Source organism: Hyperolius riggenbachi, chromosome 8 (assembly GCF_040937935.1).
Source record: "Hyperolius riggenbachi isolate aHypRig1 chromosome 8, aHypRig1.pri, whole genome shotgun sequence".
Lineage (NCBI taxonomy): Eukaryota > Metazoa > Chordata > Amphibia > Anura > Hyperoliidae > Hyperolius > Hyperolius riggenbachi.
Genome location: NC_090653.1, coordinates 140,633,162 through 140,647,387, shown reverse-complemented (window position 1 = coordinate 140,647,387; position 14,226 = coordinate 140,633,162). Strand labels below are relative to the sequence as shown.

Below are 14,226 nucleotides of genomic sequence, written 5' to 3'. Positions count from 1 at the left end.
GAAAAATATTTTTTTCATTGTTGTGTTTTTATCTAATCTACTCAGCAGAACTGAAAAGGCTTGGTGTTTCTTTAACAGTTTCACAGCATCAGAACTTTGTTTTTCTTACCAAAGCATCATTTTTAGCTGCATTTTTAGCTAAGCTCCAACCATCAAAGAAAACTGACCGGGCTTTTTTCCCCTGATGCTGTGCAGAGCATGATGGGATTTCCTATGTTGTTGTTCACGTTGCCTAGCAACTGGGAGGGGTGATCAGCACACAGGACAGTTGGAACTGTCTCGTGCTCCCTGTCAACTTATTTCAACCAAAAAGACGTCTGCCCTCATGAAATCAAACATTTGCCTGTTCTTTTAAACAGGGTGGGTAAGAGATTATATCACCTATCTATTTTAATTAACATAACTAATGTAACTTAATGACAGTATGTTTGTTTAGGCAGAAGTTCCTCTAAGTTGTGGCCGACAGTCAATATTGACTATTCAGCTATGATTGCTAGGTGGTGATTTATTACAAAAGAAAAATAAATGGAACCATTTGCTGTGAATGTTTGAGAAAGTGAGGGTGTCCCCACAGGAAATGCATCAGTCAGCATGTTTTTTTTAATCTTTCTAATAAAACTTATTATATAAACTATTTTTGATTACTGTATATCCATTTCAACACATGATCATTCCAGACCAGAGCCAGGGGGTTTGCCTCACAGCCTTTCCAACAGTTCCTAAGGTAAAAGTTTGCCAGGACGAAAGGACTGGTATCCAGGTGCAAGGCAGATTATGGTGTTTATCAAAACCAAGCAAATCTAGCTGAACAATCAAAATTGACTCAGCCATATCTTAAAGTGAGCACTTTTCTTCTGATTTCTTTCTGACATTCAGTAGGGAAAGATCGAGAGGGTGCGCTCTCCAAAAAAGTATGGGTTTATACCCTACTAATATTATAAATGCAAAAGTTTAGATGTGTGTTACTTAACCACTTAATGACAAGCAGACTTATAAAAACGTCCTGCTAGAGCCTCTTAATGGCTCCAGGATGTTTTTATAACTCAAACAGTGCTGCTGCCGCTGTGCGCGTGCACATGCACACTCGCCCTCATGCGCGCTCCTGCTCATTCCCGCACGATAGCACATGAAATTGGTGAAAAAAAAAACATAGAAAATATACACCTTTATTTCCAAATACTATATTATCACCATACTTTGTACTAGGGACATAATTAAAATCTTGTGATAATCAGGACAAATAGGCAGATAAAATGTGAGTTTTATGTACAGTAGCAGTGCTTATATTAACACTATAGGGCATGAAATTGGAGAAAAAGTGTGGTTTTTTTTTCCCCTTTAAAATGCATAGAAAATAAAGTAATTACTGAAAATCAATATCAACCCCAAAAAGCCGAATTGGTGAAAAAAACAAGATATAGATAATTTCATTGTGATTAGTAGTGATTAAGCTATTGGCAAATGAAAGGGATGAGCACTGAAAGGTGAAAATCGCTCGTCTGTTAGGGTAAAAACCCCTTTGGGTGAAGTGGTTAATCCCACAACAATGGCTGAACGGATTTGAATGAAATTTGGCACACATAGTACATTTCCTGGAATAATATATAGGATACTCTTATCCCCATAACCAGAACGTGGGCAGAGACAAATTCAAATTTCACTGGGAAAATGTAAACTGCAGCCATTCTTACACTGTTAATGGTAGAGTTCTTAAACGTAGCACAGTTGGTCACTGGGCGACAGGGATTAATATTCAGAAACGTGGGTGGAGCCTATAAAAGGCAATCAAAATTCACCTATTGATTTTCAATAAATATTTAATTGCTGCCATTCTGGCATTGTTAATGGCACAAGCCTCAAACCTGGTTCAGTTAATCATTGGATGACAGGGGCTCAAATTCCGAAAATGGGTGGAGCCACAAACAGCCAATCAGATTTGTTTCACTTCAATGCCTACTTATTGATGCCAAACACCACAATCCTCACAAACTTGGTCATTGAGTAATTGAGTAATTGTGTGTTAGGGTTACAAAAAGTGGCCGCAGCCAACATGAGCCAAATACATCACGGGACAATGCCGGGTCATCAGTGGGCAGAGACAAATACAAATTTCACTAGGAAAATGTAAACTGCAGCCATTCTTACACTGTTAATGGTAGGGTTCTCAAATTTTGCACAGTTGGTCACTGGGTGACCAGGATTAATATTCAGAAAAGTGGGTGGAGCCTACAAAAGCCAATCAAAATTCAACTATTGATTTTCAAGGGGAATATTCAATTGCTGCCATTCATGCACTGTTAATGGCACAAGCCTCAAACCTAGTACAGTTGGTCATTGGGTGACTGGGGTTCAAATTCAGGAAAGGGGATGGAGCCACAGCCAATCAGATTTTATATATATAATACTGTGTGTACAGTGTGCTCTGCCTTCCTATCATTTTTCATCAAGAAAGGTGTCCTGATTTTACCACATGATTTGTCTCATGAGCAGGCATTTTGATTTGAATCTTTTCAGTGAAATTATTATTATTTATTTGTTTTTTTTGTTGGCTAGGTGCCTCTGCCATCTTTGTCCAAGGTCCTGTGCACAGCATGACTTTATGTTCATTGATGAATTTCCATTACAGAATAAACAGGAAGTTTTCGGCACTTGTAGAATTTTTTTGTGGGCTAGCCAACTTCCTTCCCCAATCCATTCCCTCATTTCAGATGCATTAACAGGTCCTACACGCCTTACATTACTTTCTGCTCATAAAATATTATCTCAGAAGGGCAGAAACAACAACAAGACAATGACGGAAGAAATGTATACCAAATAATTATGATTATACTGTTGATAACAAAAAAACAAACTGTTTTGGGACCACCAAAGGTTAAAACAATGCCTCACTTGTGACTGCCTCTCCCTGATTTGGCCTAATTTTAACACCAGAGGCTCCTGTTTGCGTCCCCACCAGCTTAGAGCTCAGCTGTCTACAGACAGCTGAGCTCCATACATTGGTCCATTTTCAATAGCTCCTGATCACTGTGAGCCAATCACTGTGATTAGGAAGTACTGAAATGGAAAACAGGTTCTGGTCCTTAAAGGGGCCAGAGTCTTTAGTCCCAAATGAGTTCAGTTGGAGTTATAAGACTGATGAAAGCTAAACTGTGATAATACAATCAGTTGCTGGCTAAATAATATTTTTGTTGAATCATATTACACAATGTTCTGTGTTGGTGTAAATATTTCCAGAGGAACAACAGTCTCCCTTTCATCTGTTGTCATGATGAAAAACAGCAATCTCACCTGATGGGATGCAGAGACTCAGAGGACAGGAAGGAGAATGGCTGCTGGCGTTTGGATCCCGGAGAGGTGAGTTAAAATGCCGGCTGCGCGCTATGCTCTGCACAAGGCTCCCAACGGCTACCATGAGTTACCGCTCCTGGCTTGTTTTTTCCACCCCGAACCTGACTCGTAATACCCGCCAAGAAGGTTAAAGGGGCAATAAAATGAAAATCATGCTGTTCCATTATCCCAACATCAGTTATTTACATTCCACCATAGAGTGTGTGTAAAAAAAAAAAAAGAAAAAAGAAAAGCTGAGCAGATCTTAGTGATAATAAAGAGTCGGACTGCTCCCAATTACTAGACACCATATGACACCAATACCTTGATATGTGACAGGATGAACCAGAGTTTCCAAAACTCAGACTCAGATATACAGTATACGGTAGTAGGATTATCTGAACCAGGATTCAATACTTACCAACTAAGCCAACACTGTATGTTCTGTCAGCTAACATATATGAAAGCCTTCTCTAAAGCCAGGTACACACATCCAAATTGATTGGCCAACTTTACCACCTCCATTTTAGATGAGGGGCAACAGATTTTGAGTGCCATGAATAAATTGCAAAGGTAAGGCCTCATACTACATGGAGTTGGAAAAATTGGCCTATCAAAATAAGATGTGTACTGGGTCTTTTCAGTAATCTGGCTACCTGCTGTCTGGTGACCCCTATAGAGTATTTTAGTGACAGATCTAGAAGAAAAAAAAGAACAAGTTACAGCAGCACTCTAAACTGTGTGTGTGTAATGCAAAGCACATTGTGCATCTAAAAGACCTATGCTTTTTTTAGTACTATGATCAATTGCTATGGAACGTTCGTATTATCCAGATACAAAACAATGCAGAGATTTGTAATGCACTTTGTTGTTGCCTAATGCACAAAGGCTCACATGCAATTAACTTTATCTCCTGAGTTTTCTCTTAGGTGATATTTTCACACCTTGCCAATAAAATGCTTTTTAAATTACCTACAAACGATAAAATACTCACAATCAGTTTGATAGTACATTTTCACCTACTTTTTGGTACTTTGTCAATTGCAAACTGCTGAAAAGTTATTTAAAAGAGAAGATGAAAAATGATCTCCTAGGAGAAAACTCAGGAGAAAAAGTTAATTACATATGGGCCAAAGTGTGAAAGCACCCAAAGAAAAGGAAACTAGAAAATGTCAGGGAGACCAAGGCTATCTTACGGAGTTCTTTGCAGATGCTTTTCACCTTTTGGTGGTTTAAAAGCTTTAAATCATGCAGGAGAAAAAAGTTTTACAAATGTTCGTTTATGCATTTATTCTGTAATAGATGACATCTGTGCAAGACTTGTCAGTGCATACTTTATGTATTAAAATAATAAACAAGGATGCTAACAAAATTGTCATAATCATTAATTCACAAACCATATTGTTGCGGCAGTCAGTACGTTTTTTTTAATGGAGTATAGTTTTTGTACTTTACTTGTATCACGTTTTAATGCCAAAGGAAGCATCATTGGCTGCAGTTAACTATTGCTGTTGCTGGCCATGTTCATGTGAAGAAAATATCCTTTGGAAAGAGACTGTATAAATTTCCATCCTATTTCAAGATTTCCCATTAACATCAAAGCTTAATAGTGCAAAGCCTGGAAACTAACAAAGAAAATGGAATACATTATGTGTGCATATAGATTAAAGGAAAATTTAGCTCTAAATGATTTTTATAACTTTGTTTTTTTTCCCTCTCTTCTTTCTTTTTTTGGTAAATGTTATCTATAAAAGCAAGTCTTCAATCTTTTTATTACTACTTTATCTACTGGATATAATTTCCTCATAAGTTTTTCTCAAAATATGAAGTAATTACTGAATCAAGATTCCTTAATGCAATCTTGCTGAGAATCATTATATTCTAAATAAAAAAGTAAATATCTCCTGGGCTTAATTTGAATATGAAAATCAAATTTTTGACCCAATAACAGGTTTGCCCCACCACAAAGGAGTTTGCTACAACAAGCAAAACTTTGACTGGACCTCTTAATGTTCACAGTCATTCCTTTGCCTTCTCTTGGTGACCCTCTAAGCCTGGGGGCTCATCATACACGGCTTATAATACAAGTGTGGCCATCAGTATATTCATACCCATAACGTGTGTAGCCACAAACACCTGATCTGGAGTATCAGAGAAAGAGAAGGTTAGTAGTTGTCCCTCCCTAATATCTCTGCCCCCCTACAGTGGCTATTGCTGCTCCTCCCTAGTTACACCCCTGACCTCTGGAGTGACACAGGTCAATGAATGATGTAGTCTGTGGTTTAAGTGTACAATGGGTTTTCATATCATGAATACCAGCTAAATTTATAAAGTCCACAGGAGAGCCATGTTAGTTAAAAATGGTTTGACTGGATCAGTCATAATATGAAGACTTTCTACCTGTTAAGATTGCAGGAGTTGTTGACAGAGCCCGCCCATATGCAATCATGCACAATTTGAATAAAGAACAACAAAATAATTGACGCTTTGCTTCTAATTTTTTTTTAAAATGTTACTCTATAACAAAAGTTTGCAATACTCACTTCATATCAGACTACGATGAGGATTGCCAACAGTTTAGTGAAATGCCAGTCATGTAATTGCAGTAGAATGCAAGTGCAATTATAAGCTTTGCTATGTGCTCTCTCTCTCTCTCTCTCTCTCTCTCTCTCTCTCTCTCTCTCTCTCTCTCTCTCTCTCTCTCTCTCTCTCTCTCTCTCTGCATTTATGTACGCACACACGCTGTATTGACTAAAGTATTGGGATGCCTGACTTTACACACACATGAACTTTATCGACATTCGTTTCATAATCTATACGTTTTAATGTGGAGTTGGCCTGCCCTTTGCAGCTCTAGCAGCTTCCACTCTTCCGGGAGAGCTTTCCACAAGGTGAAGGAGTGTATTTATAGGAATTTTTGACCATTCTTCCAAAAGAGCTTTTGTGAAGTCAGACAGTGACGTTGACCAAGAAGGCCTGGGATGCAATATCTGCTCTAATTCATCCCAAAGGTTAATAATAATAATCCTGATCATAATAATAATATAACATACTCTTACAGAATTAAATATGGAAACATGGCATGTGAAATACATTTATTACAATAATCTCATTCATACCACAAATTGTCTTACCACATTCATCCATTTTAGTTATTGTTATGGCTTCCCTCATGGGCTTTGAAGTTAAAAACTAGTATTCTTTCCAGTCTATACTGAGGCCAGCAGCTTAATTCATCCACATCTGTTTTTGGTCCACAATTGCTGTGCTTGTTTGCTAATTTCTTCACTGGCTTCCCATTTTGTGGGAAATGCTGTTAAAACTTCTGCCTATAATATGCAGAGCTCTACATAATATATCTCATCCAAACATCTCCTTACTATTTCAGATACCAGCTCAGTCTTAACCTTTGCTCTGCACACAGTCATCATCTGTCCCATGCTAGAACGAACGCCTAACCTTCAGATATACAAGACATTTGAGGAGTTCCCTTTTACAACACATTTGCAATGCTTCAGCCATGGAAATCCATCTCCTATATCAATCATATATCATCTAGCCAAAGCTGTGACTCAACACTGTATGTAAGAAACAGTGTTTAGTTCAGTACAGCCAATATCATCCTCTCACATTTTACTCCTTCCAATTACAGTCACATCAATGTATTTTGTTTTCCTACAGCATGACTGAACCCGACTCCAATAAAGTACCTACAAATAGTTAATAAAGGCATAAAGTGCAACCTCATCCCCCTTACACACCAGGAATATATCATCTATGTGCCTCATCCATGTCACCACATGGATGAGGAACTCCTGACTAGAGATGGCTTAAACCTCAGATTTTGGGTTCGCGAACCGCAAACTTTTGCAAAAGTTTGCAAACTAGCAAACTCGGCTAACCGCATTAGACTTCAATGGGCAGGAGAACTTGAAAAACTACAAACACTGTTTCTGGCCACAAAAGTGATGGAAAAAGCTGTTTCAAGGGGTCTAACACCTTTAGGGGGGGGGGCATGGCGGAGTGGGATACACGCCTAAAGTCCCGGGGAAAATTACGGATTTGACGCAGAGCAGGGTTATAATCCCTAAAGGGCAGAAATCCCATTGCATTCCTAAATTGGAAGCATAAAGTGCTTGAAAACATCTTGCATGTGAATACATCGATCAGCAGGTAGTGTAAGTAGTGTACTGCTTCACACTGACAGACCAAACACACTATAATGCACCGCAAACAGCTGTTTGTGTAGTGATGGCCGTGCTGGACTGGTGCGCACCATGGTGAGAGTCAGGGGTGCCTCTAGCCTTCTTGTCACTCCAGGCAAGAAATCCTGTGGCGCCCCCCCCCCCCCCCATAAAAAATAAAACAAAAATCATATACATTATAGAACACTTCACACATGATATAAGCCATCAGAGAGGGATAACTATGAAATGGGGCCCTAGGCAAGATAACACTTTGCCCTCCACTGATGGTCACCTGGCTTATTTAGTTAGATTTGGTGGGGACTAGCAACCACCAGGCCCCTAAACTCTCTCTAGACCCTAGGCAGCTGCCTAAGTTTGCCTTGTGGATGATCAGCATTGTATGCCATACAGCAAATGCTGCCAGTATGCACCTCAAATAAATACAGCATCCACACTACAAGTTCCAATGGCAGTCACATTGCAAGATTGGATTATCAAGCAAGACATTCTTACTTTCAAAATAATTTTTGCACAAACATTATGAGATATGCAGATATGTTACCACCTGTTAGGGTAGGACTAGAGTGGGTATATCATGACATTGAAGGGCTGATATGGTAAGGTGGTTGAAGGCCCAGTGTACACCGAGCGGTTTTAGCAGCGATCCGCCGACCGCATCTGTCTGTGAAAACGCTTGGCTAATGTATTTCAATGGGATGGTGCACACCAGCGGTTTGAGGTTTTTAGCAAACCGCAAACGTGCCTCCTGATGCACATTTGCGGTTTGCAGAAGCGATTCTGCCTCAATATAAAGTATAGGAAAAATGCAAACCGCTCTTAAAAACGCTAGATCAGAGCGGTTTTCCAGGCGTTTTTGCTACAGAAGCTGTTCAGTAACAGCTTTTACTGTAACAATATTTGTAATCTGCTACCAGGCCCGGCCCTAGAGTTTTTGCCGCCTGAAGCAATCTTCAAATAAATCGCCGCCCCCCCGCTACACCCCCCCCCCCGTGGGTGTGGGGGGCCACCCGAGCTGGAGGGGATAGCGGGCAGGAAGGGGGTATTGGGCTGGCTGCAGCTATGTGTAAGAGTCAACGGGCGGGGATCACTCACCTCTTCCTCATTCCAGGCCAGCCTACGCTCCACTGACGTCACTTCCTTCTACGCCGTAGGAAGTGACGTCAGTGGAGTGCACGCTGGAATGAGGAAGAGGTGAGTGATCCCCGCCCGTTGACTCTTACACATAGCTGCAGCCAGCACGGAACTTTTTAAAGCTGGAGGGGAGCGGAGGACGGGGACCCAGGCGAGGGAGGGGGGGTCCGACCCCCCTCCCTGCCGCTAGGCCCAATACCCCCTTCCTGCTCGCTATCCCCTCAAGCTCAAGCGGCCCCCCACACCCACGGACGGGCGGGTGCCGCTCCCCCAGAAGTGCCGCCTGAGGCAAAAGTTTCACCCCGCCTCATGGGCGGGCCAGCCCTGTCTGCTACACAAAACCGCTCGGCATGTTTAGAAAATGTCTCTAAACATGCCTAGAATCGCTCTGAAATCTGCTCCAAAACCGCTAGCGTTTTGAGGATCTGCTAGCGGTTTTGGTGTGCACTGGGCCTAATGGTTTGATTCATAATCCATTCTGGAGATAAGCACAGTGTGTTTGTAGTGTAAGTGATACAAGAGAAGAGACGTAGAATGGAGGGAGGAAGAGTAGTAGAGGGTCAGAATTGATGACATGGATGAGCAGATATCTATGAGTAGAATAGAGGCTCAGTGGGTAGCACTACTGCATTTTAGTGCTGAGTCCTAGGCTTGAACATTGGCCAGGGCAAAATCTGCATGGAGTTTCTGTCTTCAGACACTTCAGACATTTCCTGCATCCTAAAAAACATACTAATAAGTCAACTGGTTTACCCCAAAACAATCCTATATTGAAAATATTAGACTATAACTGTGGTAGGGATTAGACTGTGAGCTCCTCTGAGGACAGTCAATGACATGACTATGTACTCTGTAAAGTGCTTCAGGAGATGTCAGTGCTATATAAATAAACAATAATAATATGGTAGGACATTATACTATGACTATGGTAGGGTTAGATTGTGAGCTCCTCTGAGGACAGTCAGTGACATGACTATGTACTCTGTAAAGTGCTTCAGGAGATGTCAGTGCTATATAAATAAATAATAATATGGTAGGACATTAGACTATGACTATGGTAGGGTTAGATTGTGAGCTCCTCTGAGGACAGTCAGTGATATCACTATGTACTCTCTACAGTGCTGCAGAAGATGTCAGTGCTATATAAATACATAATAATAATATGGTAGGACTAGGACATTAGACTATGACTATGGTAGGATTAGATTGTGAGCTCCTCTGGGGACAGTCAGTGACATGACTATGTACTCTGTAAAGTACTGCAGAAGATGTCAGTGCTATATAAAGTACTGCAGAAGATGTCAGTGCTATATAAATACATGATAATAATATGGTCGGACATTACAGTTTGACTATGGTAGGGATGAAATTGTAATCTCCAGTGAGCAGTCAGTGACATGACTATGTACTCTGTAACGTGCTGAAGATGTCAGTGCTACATAAATACACAATAATAGTTCCAAATGCTACTGGCTCCCCTGAAGAGTGCTCAGACTAGTGTACATAGTTGTGCACATTGTTCCCCAAGTAGCAGTTGTTTGGTCAGAGAGACAGTGGGAGAGGGAGCATGAGCAGAGGGTGAGGGCAAGCAAAGTTAAGCTCCACAGTCACCACAGTGACTGCAACAACACAGGAAGATGGATCCAGTGAGGTGTCCCTCATGACAAGCGTCCAGCGATTCATCTTCCTGCCAGCGGGTATGTGAGATGTCACGTGACATTACAGGACGGGCGCGAACGAGAAGTCAAGCGACCTCAGTACTTTACTTGATCCTCAGTGACGGTCACTTTTCACCACACAACGCTAAGCGATGTCACGACATCGTGTAAATGACTACTTGTCGCTCAAAAAAAAAATTGATGAACATCGGGAAAATCGTTGGAAAAATCGTGAGGTGGTACATAGCATTAGAGAGAGGGCAAACAGACAGCATTAATGGAAATACATTATTATGCCATCTTCAATTATAAGTAGTGATGGATGTAATTACACACATTGCTTACATGTCCATTATCATTGTTTGAGCTTTAGATGCTGCCCTCCTATTCACTCACGCACAATGAAAGACAAAACCTGCAACCCCCACTGTGTCCATTACACACTTCAAACACTGTCCTGTTGAATTCAGGGAGAAGTGCAGGCTGTGTAGGGGAGAGGATCAGATGATCCTACCGCTCCATAGGTAGTCATGGCGATCCTCCTGACATCTAGACATGCAGACATTCTAGCAGAGCACACAGCTGTCTGCAGAGTTTACTGTTTGTTTGTTTGTTTGTTTCTCTCACTCCCTCTGCAGACTCAGTAACATTTGGGGGTAGGGCGCTGTCGCTGTCTCCTCTGTGGAGGGGCAGAGAACAGCTGTAAGCCAGACACCTTCTTCTTAGGGAGTATCTATAATTCTGAACTCTGAATGATTCTTTAGTGACTTAGCAGAAGGCTATTTATAAAAAAAAGAGCAGAGTAACCAAGCAGCTCAGGGTGACCCAAGCTACTAGGAATGTATAGGGGGATAAAAGGAACCAAATGCCCTCCTACTAAAAAAGCAAAGCTTGGTGTAATTTGCCTTCTTAAAACAGAAGGAAATCTTTTTCTCTCCAGTCCCTTACAACGGTCTTTCAGGACAGGAATTTTTATTTCCCCTTGGACTGACAGTAATTTATTGCGCCTTCCCCATCAAAGCCTCTCCAAGCCGCTGCCTGGGTGGTCAGTAGGTAAAGGTGCCCCTGGTGAGAGTGCAGGCGATGGCGTTTTTTAAGCCCATATGGTCAGGCTGAGGTAGCTCAATGACAGAACAACAGTGACTGTCCAGCTGATCAAATTTGGTCTGTCCACAATTAAACAATGACCTTATTATCTTTGGTGTGCCCCCCAACACACTCATATATGTCATTGCTTCATTGTGATACGCAAGCCCCTTCACCGCGGCAAGGTAACGATCATGAAGGGGAATTGAAACTTGAAAAAATATTATTCTTTTTGTTATTGGCCGCTGCTAGCAGTGGCCTTAAAAATGCAGGAATCCACCTGGAGTCCTGGGCCCTGTTGGTGGTGGAGGAGAAGGCAGTTAAGCAGCCTGCATGCAGAGATGCTGTGTGGGGACTGACTTAGTCTTCGGGCAGGCAGTCACATGGCGTGCAGGCAGAGATGCTGTGTGTGGGGACTGACTTAGTCTTCAGGCAGACAGTATCCCTCTGGGATCCATGCCTCATTCATTTTGATAAAGGTGAGGTACTGAACACTTTTTGACCTAGGCATTTTTTCTTCTCACTGACATGGCCTCCAGCTGCGCTGAAGGTACTTTCTGACGCTTGAGGCAGGGCAAGACAGAAGTTGGATGGCAAATTGTGACAGCTCTGGCCACAGGTCAAGCCTGTGCACCCAGTAGTCCAGGGGTTCATCGCTGCTCAGACTTTTGATGGTTCTTTCTCTACCATTGTTAAAGCTTACATCTATTTTTTTAAATTACTTTTTCTGCTGTCTGTGCAGTTCCTTCAATGAGAATCTGTTATGGAGGGCAAGTCTGCCATTGATTCAACTGTGTGATAAACTTTCCATGGTACTTTCTCAGTACCATGGTGACCATGGGTAACGGGCCGGGAATCAGGGTTCGATTCCGGTCTGAAGTAGGAGCCTGAAAAACGGCTACCACCACACATCCAAGGAAGGCAGCAGGTACGGCACGCAAGTCGCAACTCAGGGAGGTACTGATGAACAATAACAATACAGGAGGACTCTTTCAATGCACTGCTGTATAATGATGAGGCGAATACACTTGAAATCCTTTAACGAGAATCTGTTATGGAGGGCAAGTCTGCCATCCATTCAAGTGAAATGTATACACTGACTGCCAGGTATAATACAATGTGCAGTCACAGATGCAGTGAAAGGTATGCACTGACTGGTATATAAAACAGTGTGCAGTCACACAGATGCCGTGACTTGTATAATACAGTGTGCAGTCACACAGATGCAGTGAAAGGTATTCAGTGACTAGTATAACACAGTGTGCAGTCACACAGATGCAGTGAAAGGTTTGCACTGAATGTGATGGGCCTGGCACAGTATAACAAGGGCCAGCTGCGACAGACATGGCTGTCTGTGCAGTGTCAGTGGCGCACACAAAAAAAAGTTTAGCCCACTGATGCGGTATACGGGGCAGGTCGAACTCGCTATGTGTTTGAAGTTCGCCACAAACGCGAACTGCTGGGGTTTGCGTTAACAAGTTTGCCGGTGAACTGTTTGGGCCATCTCTACTCCTGACAACGATGTCCTCCTCTTCCAAATATTTAACAAATTGATTAGTGAAAGTCGGCACTGCTGAGCTGCCATGGCTGTCCCTCATATCTGTTTGTACCAGATCTCCTCAAAACGAAAACAGTTTGATGACAGAATACCTTTTTTAAACCTGTAAAAATAAACTGTGTGGGTATCCATACATGAGGTGATTTTGTAAAAAAAAAAAAATGTAACTGCTTCCAAACCTGCATCATTAGGAATAGACATGATTAGGCAACTGATGACCATTGTGCATTTTTTTCATCTTCCATTTTAACCATTTAAGTCTATCTGGACGGATATATCTGTGCAGATAGACTGTGTTGCTGTCGCTGCATGAGGCGCGATCGCGCACGCTCCCGCTGCCTGCCATTAGTTCCCCGATCAGTGAATGGGAATATAATTCCAATTCACCAATATAAGTTCCCTGCAGAAAAAACGACGCTCTCTAATCCGAGAGCGCGGTATTTCTGCCCAAAAAAAAAAGTTTCCTGTGCTCTTTATTTTTCCTGGAAGCAAGATCGTACACTTCCAGGACTTTTTTAACTTAAAATAGTAAACTGCACCCACATACATTTTTAATAAAGAATTACATTATTTTACATTTAAAATTATCTGTTTCCCTCCCACACCAAAGATTACCCAAATACGTTTTTAATAAAAAAAAATTACAATAAAAAAAACATAAATAGTTGCCTAAGGTTCTGAACTTTTTAAATATGCATGTCAAGAGAGTATCGTATTATATATATTTTTTTAAATTATAAGCTTGTAAATAGTGATGGACGCAAATTGAAAAAATGCACCTTTAGTCCTAAATAAAATATCGGCGCCATAAATTGTGATGGGTAAAAAAAATACATTAATTACAGTAGCATGTATTAATTTTAAACTATAATGGCCAAAAACTGAGAAATAATGAACTTGTATCCATTTCTTTCTTAATCTTCTTGTTAGAATGGATTTAGAAAAAAAAAATTCTTAGCAAAATGTACCACCCAAAGAAAGCCTAATTAATGGTGGAAAAAAACAAGATATAGATCAATTAATTGTGATAAGTAGCGATAAAGTTATTGGCGAATTAATGAGAGGTGAACGTTGCTTGGATGCATACGATTTTCAACGCTGTCGGCTGAAGTGGTTAATCTTTGATCGTTTTTTTCTAAACAGTCACTCACCAGTGTCTCTCAAATAAGAGGGCAATTCCCTTACCAAAGGCTGCAATGGGAAGTCTATGAACTTTTGTAAGCTCTCAATCTAGATTGTAAGCTTGCAAGAGCAGGGA

At 41.2% G+C, this 14,226-nt stretch overlaps 1 long non-coding RNA gene across 1 annotated transcript in view; it reads left to right on the top strand.

Moving 5' to 3' along the window:
• Nucleotides 1–294: 294 nt before the first annotated feature.
• LOC137528333 (uncharacterized) overlaps nt 295–14,226 on the top strand; it is a 147,662-nt gene continuing 133,730 nt past the window's right edge. The window contains exon 1 of the long non-coding RNA XR_011023366.1: nt 295–360. This is a non-coding gene — a long non-coding RNA (uncharacterized lncRNA). The remainder of the gene's footprint in view (nt 361–14,226) is intronic.